This window comes from Astyanax mexicanus, unplaced genomic scaffold, assembly GCF_023375975.1.
Source record: "Astyanax mexicanus isolate ESR-SI-001 unplaced genomic scaffold, AstMex3_surface scaffold_56, whole genome shotgun sequence".
Taxonomy (NCBI): Eukaryota; Metazoa; Chordata; class Actinopteri; order Characiformes; family Acestrorhamphidae; genus Astyanax; species Astyanax mexicanus.
The window spans coordinates 97,904-106,424 of record NW_026040066.1 but is presented as its reverse complement, the minus strand read 5'-3'; the positions used below and the strand labels follow the sequence as shown (position 1 = coordinate 106,424).

Sequence of the window (8,521 nt, the reverse complement as noted above, 5' to 3'; positions counted from 1 at the left end):
ATGCAACTTCATCTATGTTGGGTTTCAGATAACAAACTAGTAATGTATAACAAGACCATGGTAATGGAAGCAAGAGGGGAAAAGCTTACAGCACCTGGTATTCCCAGGTGGTCTCCCATCCAAGTACTAACCAGGCCAAACCCTGCTTAGCTTCCGAGATCAGACGAGATCGGGCGTTCTCAGAGTAGTGTGACCGTAAGCCATTGCAGAGCTCTCATCAAGACTACTTATGCAACTTCATCTATGTTGGGTTTCAGATAACAAACTAGTAATGTATAACAAGACCATGGTAATGGAAGCAAGAGGGGAAAAGCTTACAGCACCTGGTATTCCCAGGTGGTCTCCCATCCAAGTACTAACCAGGCCAAACCCTGCTTAGCTTCCGAGATCAGACGAGATCGGGCGTTCTCAGGGTAGTGTGACCGTAAGCCATTGCAGAGCTCTCATCAAGACTACTTATGCAACTTCATCTATGTTGGGTTTCAGATAACAAACTAGTAATGTATAACAAGACCATGGTAATGGAAGCAAGAGGGGAAAAGCTTACAGCACCTGGTATTCCCAGGTGGTCTCCCATCCAAGTACTAACCAGGCCAAACCCTGCTTAGCTTCCGAGATCAGACGAGATCGGGCGTTCTCAGGGTAGTGTGACCGTAAGCCATTGCAGAGCTCTCATCAAGACTACTTATGCAACTTCATCTATGTTGGGTTTCAGATAACAAACTAGTAATGTATAACAAGACCATGGTAATGGAAGCAAGAGGGGAAAAGCTTACAGCACCTGGTATTCCCAGGTGGTCTCCCATCCAAGTACTAACCAGGCCAAACCCTGCTTAGCTTCCGAGATCAGACGAGATCGGGCGTTCTCAGGGTAGTGTGACCGTAAGCCATTGCAGAGCTCTCATCAAGACTACTTATGCAACTTCATCTATGTTGGGTTTCAGATAACAAACTAGTAATGTATAACAAGACCATGGTAATGGAAGCAAGAGGGGAAAAGCTTACAGCACCTGGTATTCCCAGGTGGTCTCCCATCCAAGTACTAACCAGGCCAAACCCTGCTTAGCTTCCGAGATCAGACGAGATCGGGCGTTCTCAGGGTAGTGTGACCGTAAGCCATTGCAGAGCTCTCATCAAGACTACTTATGCAACTTCATCTATGTTGGGTTTCAGATAACAAACTAGTAATGTATAACAAGACCATGGTAATGGAAGCAAGAGGGGAAAAGCTTACAGCACCTGGTATTCCCAGGTGGTCTCCCATCCAAGTACTAACCAGGCCAAACCCTGCTTAGCTTCCGAGATCAGACGAGATCGGGCGTTCTCAGGGTAGTGTGACCGTAAGCCATTGCAGAGCTCTGATCAAGACTACTTATGCAACTTCATCTATGTTGGGTTTCAGATAACAAACTAGTAATGTATAACAAGACCATGGTAATGGAAGCAAGAGGGGAAAAGCTTACAGCACCTGGTATTCCCAGGTGGTCTCCCATCCAAGTACTAACCAGGCCAAACCCTGCTTAGCTTCCGAAATCAGACGAGATCGGGCGTTCTCAGGGTAGTGTGACCGTAAGCCATTGCAGAGCTCTCATCAAGACTACTTATGCAACTTCATCTATGTTGGGTTTCAGATAACAAACTAGTAATGTATAACAAGACCATGGTAATGGAAGCAAGAGGGGAAAAGCTTACAGCACCTGGTATTCCCAGGTGGTCTCCCATCCAAGTACTAACCAGGCCAAACCCTGCTTAGCTTCCGAGATCAGACGAGATCGGGCGTTCTCAGGGTAGTGTGACCGTAAGCCATTGCAGAGCTCTCATCAAGACTACTTATGCAACTTCATCTATGTTGGGTTTCAGATAACAAACTAGTAATGTATAACAAGACCATGGTAATGGAAGCAAGAGGGGAAAAGCTTACAGCACCTGGTATTCCCAGGTGGTCTCCCATCCAAGTACTAACCAGGCCAAACCCTGCTTAGCTTCCGAGATCAGACGAGATCGGGCGTTCTCAGGGTAGTGTGACCGTAAGCCATTGCAGAGCTCTCATCAAGACTACTTATGCAACTTCATCTATGTTGGGTTTCAGATAACAAACTAGTAATGTATAACAAGACCATGGTAATGGAAGCAAGAGGGGAAAAGCTTACAGCACCTGGTATTCCCAGGTGGTCTCCCATCCAAGTACTAACCAGGCCAAACCCTTCTGAGCTTCCGAGATCAGACGAGATCGGGCGTTCTCAGGGTAGTGTGACCGTAAGCCATTGCAGAGCTCTCATCAAGACTACTTATGCAACTTCATCTATGTTGGGTTTCAGATAACAAACTAGTAATGTATAACAAGACCATGGTAATGGAAGCAAGAGGGGAAAAGCTTACAGCACCTGGTATTCCCAGGTGGTCTCCCATCCAAGTACTAACCAGGCCAAACCCTGCTTAGCTTCCGAGATCAGACGAGATCGGGCGTTCTCAGGGTAGTGTGACCGTAAGCCATTGCAGAGCTCTCATCAAGACTACTTATGCAACTTCATCTATGTTGGGTTTCAGATAACAAACTAGTAATGTATAACAAGACCATGGTAATGGAAGCAAGAGGGGAAAAGCTTACAGCACCTGGTATTCCCAGGTGGTCTCCCATCCAAGTACTAACCAGGCCAAACCCTGCTTAGCTTCCGAGATCAGACGAGATCGGGCGTTCTCAGGGTAGTGTGACCGTAAGCCATTGCAGAGCTCTCATCAAGACTACTTATGCAACTTCATCTATGTTGGGTTTCAGATAACAAACTAGTAATGTATAACAAGACCATGGTAATGGAAGCAAGAGGGGAAAAGCTTACAGCACCTGGTATTCCCAGGTGGTCTCCCATCCAAGTACTAACCAGGCCAAACCCTGCTTAGCTTCCGAGATCAGACGAGATCGGGCGTTCTCAGGGTAGTGTGACCGTAAGCCATTGCAAAGCTCTCATCAAGACTACTTATGCAACTTCATCTATGTTGGGTTTCAGATAACAAACTAGTAATGTATAACAAGACCATGGTAATGGAAGCAAGAGGGGAAAAGCTTACAGCACCTGGTATTCCCAGGTGGTCTCCCATCCAAGTACTAACCAGGCCAAACCCTGCTTAGCTTCCGAGATCAGACGAGATCGGGCGTTCTCAGGGTAGTGTGACCGTAAGCCATTGCAGAGCTCTCATCAAGACTACTTATGCAACTTCATCTATGTTGGGTTTCAGATAACAAACTAGTAATGTATAACAAGACCATGGTAATGGAAGCAAGAGGGGAAAAGCTTACAGCACCTGGTATTCCCAGGTGGTCTCCCATCCAAGTACTAACCAGGCCAAACCCTGCTTAGCTTCCGAGATCAGACGTTCTCAGGGTAGTGTGACCGTAAGCCATTGCAGAGCTCTCATCAACACTACTTATGCAACTTCATCTATGTTGGGTTTCAGATAACAAACTAGTAATGTATAACAAGACCATGGTAATGGAAGCAAGAGGGGAAAAGCTTACAGCACCTGGTATTCCCAGGTGGTCTCCCATCCAAGCACTAACCAGGCCAAACCCTGCTTAGCTTCCGAGATCAGACGAGATCGGGCGTTCTCAGGGTAGTGTGACCGTAAGCCATTGCAGAGCTCTCATCAAGACTACTTATGCAACTTCATCTATGTTGGGTTTCAGATAACAAACTAGTAATGTATAACAAGACCATGGTAATGGAAGCAAGAGGGGAAAAGCTTACAGCACCTGGTATTCCCAGGTGGTCTCCCATCCAAGTACTAACCAGGCCAAACCCTGCTTAGCTTCCGAGATCAGACGAGATCGGGCGTTCTCAGGGTAGTGTGACCGTAAGCCATTGCAGAGCTCTCATCAAGACTACTTATGCAACTTCATCTATGTTGGGTTTCAGATAACAAACTAGTAATGTATAACAAGACCATGGTAATGGAAGCAAGAGGGGAAAAGCTTACAGCACCTGGTATTCCCAGGTGGTCTCCCATCCAAGTACTAACCAGGCCAAACCCTGCTTAGCTTCCGAGATCAGACGAGATCGGGCGTTCTCAGGGTAGTGTGACCGTAAGCCATTGCAGAGCTCTCATCAAGACTACTTATGCAACTTCATCTATGTTGGGTTTCAGATAACAAACTCGTAATGTATAACAAGACCATGGTAATGGAAGCAAGAGGGGAAAAGCTTACAGCACCTGGTATTCCCAGGTGGCCTCCCATCCAAGTACTAACCAGGCCAAACCCTGCTTAGCTTCCGAGATCAGACGAGATCGGGCGTTCTCAGGGTAGTGTGACCGTAAGCCATTGCAGAGCTCTCATCAAGACTACTTATGCAACTTCATCTATGTTGGGTTTCAGATAACAAACTAGTAATGTATAACAAGACCATGGTAATGGAAGCAAGAGGGGAAAAGCTTACAGCACCTGGTATTCCCAGGTGGTCTCCCATCCAAGTACTAACCAGGCCAAACCCTGCTTAGCTTCCGAGATCAGACGAGATCGGGCGTTCTCAGGGTAGTGTGACCGTAAGCCATTGCAGAGCTCTCATCAAGACTACTTATGCAACTTCATCTATGTTGGGTTTCAGATAACAAACTAGTAATGTATAACAAGACCATGGTAATGGAAGCAAGAGGGGAAAAGCTTACAGCACCTGGTATTCCCAGGTGGTCTCCCATCCAAGTACTAACCAGGCCAAACCCTGCTTAGCTTCCGAGATCAGACGAGATCGGGCGTTCTCAGGGTAGTGTGACCGTAAGCCATTGCAGAGCTCTCATCAAGACTACTTATGCAACTTCATCTATGTTGGGTTTCAGATAACAAACTAGTAATGTATAACAAGACCATGGTAATGGAAGCAAGAGGGGAAAAGCTTACAGCACCTGGTATTCCCAGGTGGTCTCCCATCCAAGTACTAACCAGGCCAAACCCTGCTTAGCTTCCGAGATCAGACGAGATCGGGCGTTCTCAGGGTAGTGTGACCGTAAGCCATTGCAGAGCTCTCATCAAGACTACTTATGCAACTTCATCTATGTTGGGTTTCAGATAACAAACTAGTAATGTATAACAAGACCATGGTAATGGAAGCAAGAGGGGAAAAGCTTACAGCACCTGGTATTCCCAGGTGGTCTCCCATCCAAGTACTAACCAGGCCAAACCCTGCTTAGCTTCCGAGATCAGACGAGATCGGGCGTTCTCAGGGTAGTGTGACCGTAAGCCATTGCAGAGCTCTCATCAAGACTACTTATGCAACTTCATCTATGTTGGGTTTCAGATAACAAACTAGTAATGTATAACAAGACCATGGTAATGGAAGCAAGAGGGGAAAAGCTTAAAGCACCTGGTATTCCCAGGTGGTCTCCCATCCAAGTACTAACCAGGCCAAACCCTGCTTAGCTTCCGAGATCAGACGAGATCGGGCGTTCTCAGGGTAGTGTGACCGTAAGCCATTGCAGAGCTCTCATCAAGACTACTTATGCAACTTCATCTATGTTGGGTTTCAGATAACAAACTAGTAATGTATAACAAGACCATGGTAATGGAAGCAAGAGGGGAAAAGCTTACAGCACCTGGTATTCCCAGGTGGTCTCCCATCCAAGTACTAACCAGGCCAAACCCTGCTTAGCTTCCGAGATCAGACGAGATCGGGCGTTCTCAGGGTAGTGTGACCGTAAGCCATTGCAGAGCTCTCATCAAGACTACTTATGCAACTTCATCTATGTTGGGTTTCAGATAACAAACTAGTAATGTATAACAAGACCATGGTAATGGAAGCAAGAGGGGAAAAGCTTACAGCACCTGGTATTCCCAGGTGGTCTCCCATCCAAGTACTAACCAGGCCAAACCCTGCTTAGCTTCCGAGATCAGACGAGATCGGGCGTTCTCAGGGTAGTGTGACCGTAAGCCATTGCAGAGCTCTCATCAAGACTACTTATGCAACTTCATCTATGTTGGGTTTCAGATAACAAACTAGTAATGTATAACAAGACCATGGTAATGGAAGCAAGAGGGGAAAAGCTTACAGCACCTGGTATTCCCAGGTGGTCTCCCATCCAAGTACTAACCAGGCCAAACCCTGCTTAGCTTCCGAGATCAGACGAGATCGGGCGTTCTCAGGGTAGTGTGACCGTAAGCCATTGCAGAGCTCTCATCAAGACTACTTATGCAACTTCATCTATGTTGGGTTTCAGATAACAAACTAGTAATGTATAACAAGACCATGGTAATGGAAGCAAGAGGGGAAAAGCTTACAGCACCTGGTATTCCCAGGTGGTCTCCCATCCAAGTACTAACCAGGCCAAACCCTGCTTAGCTTCCGAGATCAGACGAGATCGGGCGTTCTCAGGGTAGTGTGACCGTAAGCCATTGCAGAGCTCTCATCAAGACTACTTATGCAACTTCATCTATGTTGGGTTTCAGATAACAAACTAGTAATGTATAACAAGACCATGGTAATGGAAGCAAGAGGGGAAAAGCTTACAGCACCTGGTATTCCCAGGTGGTCTCCCATCCAAGTACTAACCAGGCCAAACCCTGCTTAGCTTCCGAGATCAGACGAGATCGGGCGTTCTCAGGGTAGTGTGACCGTAAGCCATTGCAGAGCTCTCATCAAGACTACTTATGCAACTTCATCTATGTTGGGTTTCAGATAACAAACTAGTAATGTATAACAAGACCATGGTAATGGAAGCAAGAGGGGAAAAGCTTACAGCACCTGGTATTCCCAGGTGGTCTCCCATCCAAGTACTAACCAGGCCAAACCCTGCTTAGCTTCCGAGATCAGACGAGATCGGGCGTTCTCAGGGTAGTGTGACCGTAAGCCATTGCAGAGCTCTCATCAAGACTAAATATGCAACTTCATATATGTTGGGTTTCAGATAACAAACTAGTAATGTATAACAAGACCATGGTAATGGAAGCAAGAGGGGAAAAGCTTACAGCACCTGGTATTCCCAGGTGGTCTCCCATCCAAGTACTAACCAGGCCAAACCCTGCTTAGCTTCCGAGATCAGACGAGATCGGGCGTTCTCAGGGTAGTGTAACCGTAAGCCATTGCAGAGCTCTCATCAAGACTACTTATGCAACTTCATCTATGTTGGGTTTCAGATAACAAACTAGTAATGTATAACAAGACCATGGTAATGGAAGCAAGAGGGGAAAAGCTTACAGCACCTGGTATTCCCAGGTGGTCTCCCATCCAAGTACTAACCAGGCCAAACCCTGCTTAGCTTCCGAGATCAGACGAGATCGGGCGTTCTCAGAGTAGTGTGACCGTAAGCCATTGCAGAGCTCTCATCAAGACTACTTATGCAACTTCATCTATGTTGGGTTTCAGATAACAAACTAGTAATGTATAACAAGACCATGGTAATGGAAGCAAGAGGGGAAAAGCTTACAGCACCTGGTATTTCCAGGTGGTCTCCCATCCGAGTACTAACCAGGCCAAACCCCGCTTAGCTTCCGAGATCAGACGAGATCGGGCGTTCTCAGGGTAGTGTGACCGTAAGCCATTGCAGAGCTCTCATCAAGACTACTTATGCAACTTCATCTATGTTGGGTTTCAGATAACAAACTAGTAATGTATAACAAGACCATGGTAATGGAAGCAAGAGGGGAAAAGCTTACAGCACCTGGTATTCCCAGGTGGTCTCCCATCCAAGTACTAAGCAGGCCAAACCCTGCTTAGCTTCCGAGATCAGACGAGATCGGGCGTTCTCAGGGTAGTGTGACCGTAAGCCATTGCAGAGCTCTCATCAAGACTACTTATGCAACTTCATCTATGTTAGGTTTCAGATAACAAACTAGTAATGTATAACAAGACCATGGTAATGGAAGCAAGAGGGGAAAAGCTTACAGCACCTGGTATTCCCAGGTGGTCTCCCATCCAAGTACTAACCAAGCCAAACCCTGCTTAGCTTCCGAGATCAGACGAGATCGGGCGTTCTCAGGGTAGTGTGACCGTAAGCCATTGCAGAGCTCTCATCAAGACTACTTATGCAACTTCATCTATGTTGGGTTTCAGATAACAAACTAGTAATGTATAACAAGACCATGGTAATGGAAGCAAGAGGGGAAAAGCTTACAGCACCTGGTATTCCCAGGTGGTCGCCCATCCAAGTACTAACCAGGCCAAACCCTGCTTAGCTTCCGAGATCAGACGAGATCGGGCGTTCTCAGGGTAGTGTGACCGTAAGCCATTGCAGAGCTCTCATCAAGACTACTTATGCAACTTCATCTATGTTGGGTTTCAGATAACAAACTAGTAATGTATAACAAGACCATGGTAATGGAAGCAAGAGGGGAAAAGCTTACAGCACCCGGTATTCCCAGGTGGTCTCCCATCCAAGTACTAACCAGGCCAAACCCTGCTTAGCTTCCGAGATCAGCCGAGATCGGGCGTTCACAGGGTAGTGTGACCGTAAGCCATTGCAGAGCTCTCATCAAGACTACTTATGCAACTTCATCTATGTTGGGTTTCAGAAAACAAACTAGTAATTTATAACAAGACCA

At 46.6% G+C, this 8,521-nt stretch overlaps 36 non-coding genes and 1 pseudogene across 36 annotated transcripts; all 37 read right to left on the bottom strand.

Moving 5' to 3' along the window:
- Positions 1-82: 82 nt before the first annotated feature.
- LOC125798114 (5S ribosomal RNA) lies at positions 83-201 on the bottom strand. Its single transcript, XR_007436932.1, has one exon. It is a non-coding gene; the product is annotated as a 5S ribosomal RNA (ribosomal RNA).
- A 110-nt stretch (positions 202-311) lies between these two features.
- LOC125797857 (5S ribosomal RNA) lies at positions 312-430 on the bottom strand. The gene has a single exon (XR_007436676.1). It is a non-coding gene; the product is annotated as a 5S ribosomal RNA (ribosomal RNA).
- A 110-nt stretch (positions 431-540) lies between these two features.
- Positions 541-659, bottom strand: LOC125797856 (5S ribosomal RNA). Its single transcript, XR_007436675.1, has one exon. It is a non-coding gene; the product is annotated as a 5S ribosomal RNA (ribosomal RNA).
- A 110-nt stretch (positions 660-769) lies between these two features.
- Positions 770-888, bottom strand: LOC125797855 (5S ribosomal RNA). The gene has a single exon (XR_007436674.1). It is a non-coding gene; the product is annotated as a 5S ribosomal RNA (ribosomal RNA).
- A 110-nt stretch (positions 889-998) lies between these two features.
- On the bottom strand, positions 999-1,117 carry LOC125797854 (5S ribosomal RNA). The gene has a single exon (XR_007436673.1). It is a non-coding gene; the product is annotated as a 5S ribosomal RNA (ribosomal RNA).
- Positions 1,118-1,227: 110 nt separating this feature from the next.
- Positions 1,228-1,346, bottom strand: LOC125797853 (5S ribosomal RNA). The gene has a single exon (XR_007436672.1). It is a non-coding gene; the product is annotated as a 5S ribosomal RNA (ribosomal RNA).
- A 110-nt stretch (positions 1,347-1,456) lies between these two features.
- Positions 1,457-1,575, bottom strand: LOC125798168 (5S ribosomal RNA). Its single transcript, XR_007436997.1, has one exon. It is a non-coding gene; the product is annotated as a 5S ribosomal RNA (ribosomal RNA).
- Positions 1,576-1,685: 110 nt separating this feature from the next.
- On the bottom strand, positions 1,686-1,804 carry LOC125797852 (5S ribosomal RNA). Its single transcript, XR_007436671.1, has one exon. It is a non-coding gene; the product is annotated as a 5S ribosomal RNA (ribosomal RNA).
- A 110-nt stretch (positions 1,805-1,914) lies between these two features.
- Positions 1,915-2,033, bottom strand: LOC125797851 (5S ribosomal RNA). The gene has a single exon (XR_007436670.1). It is a non-coding gene; the product is annotated as a 5S ribosomal RNA (ribosomal RNA).
- A 110-nt stretch (positions 2,034-2,143) lies between these two features.
- On the bottom strand, positions 2,144-2,262 carry LOC125798268 (5S ribosomal RNA). Its single transcript, XR_007437098.1, has one exon. It is a non-coding gene; the product is annotated as a 5S ribosomal RNA (ribosomal RNA).
- A 110-nt stretch (positions 2,263-2,372) lies between these two features.
- LOC125797849 (5S ribosomal RNA) lies at positions 2,373-2,491 on the bottom strand. Its single transcript, XR_007436668.1, has one exon. It is a non-coding gene; the product is annotated as a 5S ribosomal RNA (ribosomal RNA).
- A 110-nt stretch (positions 2,492-2,601) lies between these two features.
- On the bottom strand, positions 2,602-2,720 carry LOC125797848 (5S ribosomal RNA). The gene has a single exon (XR_007436667.1). It is a non-coding gene; the product is annotated as a 5S ribosomal RNA (ribosomal RNA).
- A 110-nt stretch (positions 2,721-2,830) lies between these two features.
- Positions 2,831-2,949, bottom strand: LOC125797847 (5S ribosomal RNA). Its single transcript, XR_007436666.1, has one exon. It is a non-coding gene; the product is annotated as a 5S ribosomal RNA (ribosomal RNA).
- Positions 2,950-3,059: 110 nt separating this feature from the next.
- LOC125797846 (5S ribosomal RNA) lies at positions 3,060-3,178 on the bottom strand. Its single transcript, XR_007436665.1, has one exon. It is a non-coding gene; the product is annotated as a 5S ribosomal RNA (ribosomal RNA).
- A 110-nt stretch (positions 3,179-3,288) lies between these two features.
- Positions 3,289-3,397, bottom strand: LOC125798282 (5S ribosomal RNA; annotated as a pseudogene).
- Positions 3,398-3,507: 110 nt separating this feature from the next.
- Positions 3,508-3,626, bottom strand: LOC125798202 (5S ribosomal RNA). The gene has a single exon (XR_007437032.1). It is a non-coding gene; the product is annotated as a 5S ribosomal RNA (ribosomal RNA).
- A 110-nt stretch (positions 3,627-3,736) lies between these two features.
- LOC125797845 (5S ribosomal RNA) lies at positions 3,737-3,855 on the bottom strand. The gene has a single exon (XR_007436664.1). It is a non-coding gene; the product is annotated as a 5S ribosomal RNA (ribosomal RNA).
- A 110-nt stretch (positions 3,856-3,965) lies between these two features.
- Positions 3,966-4,084, bottom strand: LOC125798292 (5S ribosomal RNA). The gene has a single exon (XR_007437113.1). It is a non-coding gene; the product is annotated as a 5S ribosomal RNA (ribosomal RNA).
- A 110-nt stretch (positions 4,085-4,194) lies between these two features.
- LOC125798139 (5S ribosomal RNA) lies at positions 4,195-4,313 on the bottom strand. Its single transcript, XR_007436962.1, has one exon. It is a non-coding gene; the product is annotated as a 5S ribosomal RNA (ribosomal RNA).
- Positions 4,314-4,423: 110 nt separating this feature from the next.
- Positions 4,424-4,542, bottom strand: LOC125798291 (5S ribosomal RNA). Its single transcript, XR_007437112.1, has one exon. It is a non-coding gene; the product is annotated as a 5S ribosomal RNA (ribosomal RNA).
- A 110-nt stretch (positions 4,543-4,652) lies between these two features.
- On the bottom strand, positions 4,653-4,771 carry LOC125798290 (5S ribosomal RNA). The gene has a single exon (XR_007437111.1). It is a non-coding gene; the product is annotated as a 5S ribosomal RNA (ribosomal RNA).
- Positions 4,772-4,881: 110 nt separating this feature from the next.
- On the bottom strand, positions 4,882-5,000 carry LOC125798289 (5S ribosomal RNA). Its single transcript, XR_007437110.1, has one exon. It is a non-coding gene; the product is annotated as a 5S ribosomal RNA (ribosomal RNA).
- A 110-nt stretch (positions 5,001-5,110) lies between these two features.
- LOC125798288 (5S ribosomal RNA) lies at positions 5,111-5,229 on the bottom strand. The gene has a single exon (XR_007437109.1). It is a non-coding gene; the product is annotated as a 5S ribosomal RNA (ribosomal RNA).
- Positions 5,230-5,339: 110 nt separating this feature from the next.
- LOC125798220 (5S ribosomal RNA) lies at positions 5,340-5,458 on the bottom strand. Its single transcript, XR_007437050.1, has one exon. It is a non-coding gene; the product is annotated as a 5S ribosomal RNA (ribosomal RNA).
- A 110-nt stretch (positions 5,459-5,568) lies between these two features.
- On the bottom strand, positions 5,569-5,687 carry LOC125798284 (5S ribosomal RNA). Its single transcript, XR_007437106.1, has one exon. It is a non-coding gene; the product is annotated as a 5S ribosomal RNA (ribosomal RNA).
- Positions 5,688-5,797: 110 nt separating this feature from the next.
- Positions 5,798-5,916, bottom strand: LOC125798273 (5S ribosomal RNA). Its single transcript, XR_007437103.1, has one exon. It is a non-coding gene; the product is annotated as a 5S ribosomal RNA (ribosomal RNA).
- Positions 5,917-6,026: 110 nt separating this feature from the next.
- LOC125798262 (5S ribosomal RNA) lies at positions 6,027-6,145 on the bottom strand. Its single transcript, XR_007437092.1, has one exon. It is a non-coding gene; the product is annotated as a 5S ribosomal RNA (ribosomal RNA).
- A 110-nt stretch (positions 6,146-6,255) lies between these two features.
- LOC125798251 (5S ribosomal RNA) lies at positions 6,256-6,374 on the bottom strand. The gene has a single exon (XR_007437081.1). It is a non-coding gene; the product is annotated as a 5S ribosomal RNA (ribosomal RNA).
- A 110-nt stretch (positions 6,375-6,484) lies between these two features.
- On the bottom strand, positions 6,485-6,603 carry LOC125798240 (5S ribosomal RNA). Its single transcript, XR_007437070.1, has one exon. It is a non-coding gene; the product is annotated as a 5S ribosomal RNA (ribosomal RNA).
- Positions 6,604-6,713: 110 nt separating this feature from the next.
- On the bottom strand, positions 6,714-6,832 carry LOC125798229 (5S ribosomal RNA). The gene has a single exon (XR_007437059.1). It is a non-coding gene; the product is annotated as a 5S ribosomal RNA (ribosomal RNA).
- A 110-nt stretch (positions 6,833-6,942) lies between these two features.
- On the bottom strand, positions 6,943-7,061 carry LOC125798104 (5S ribosomal RNA). The gene has a single exon (XR_007436922.1). It is a non-coding gene; the product is annotated as a 5S ribosomal RNA (ribosomal RNA).
- A 110-nt stretch (positions 7,062-7,171) lies between these two features.
- Positions 7,172-7,290, bottom strand: LOC125798113 (5S ribosomal RNA). Its single transcript, XR_007436931.1, has one exon. It is a non-coding gene; the product is annotated as a 5S ribosomal RNA (ribosomal RNA).
- A 110-nt stretch (positions 7,291-7,400) lies between these two features.
- On the bottom strand, positions 7,401-7,519 carry LOC125798244 (5S ribosomal RNA). Its single transcript, XR_007437074.1, has one exon. It is a non-coding gene; the product is annotated as a 5S ribosomal RNA (ribosomal RNA).
- A 110-nt stretch (positions 7,520-7,629) lies between these two features.
- On the bottom strand, positions 7,630-7,748 carry LOC125798178 (5S ribosomal RNA). Its single transcript, XR_007437008.1, has one exon. It is a non-coding gene; the product is annotated as a 5S ribosomal RNA (ribosomal RNA).
- A 110-nt stretch (positions 7,749-7,858) lies between these two features.
- LOC125798131 (5S ribosomal RNA) lies at positions 7,859-7,977 on the bottom strand. Its single transcript, XR_007436952.1, has one exon. It is a non-coding gene; the product is annotated as a 5S ribosomal RNA (ribosomal RNA).
- Positions 7,978-8,087: 110 nt separating this feature from the next.
- Positions 8,088-8,206, bottom strand: LOC125798082 (5S ribosomal RNA). The gene has a single exon (XR_007436900.1). It is a non-coding gene; the product is annotated as a 5S ribosomal RNA (ribosomal RNA).
- Positions 8,207-8,316: 110 nt separating this feature from the next.
- Positions 8,317-8,435, bottom strand: LOC125798249 (5S ribosomal RNA). Its single transcript, XR_007437079.1, has one exon. It is a non-coding gene; the product is annotated as a 5S ribosomal RNA (ribosomal RNA).
- Between the last annotated feature and the right edge of the window lie 86 nt (positions 8,436-8,521).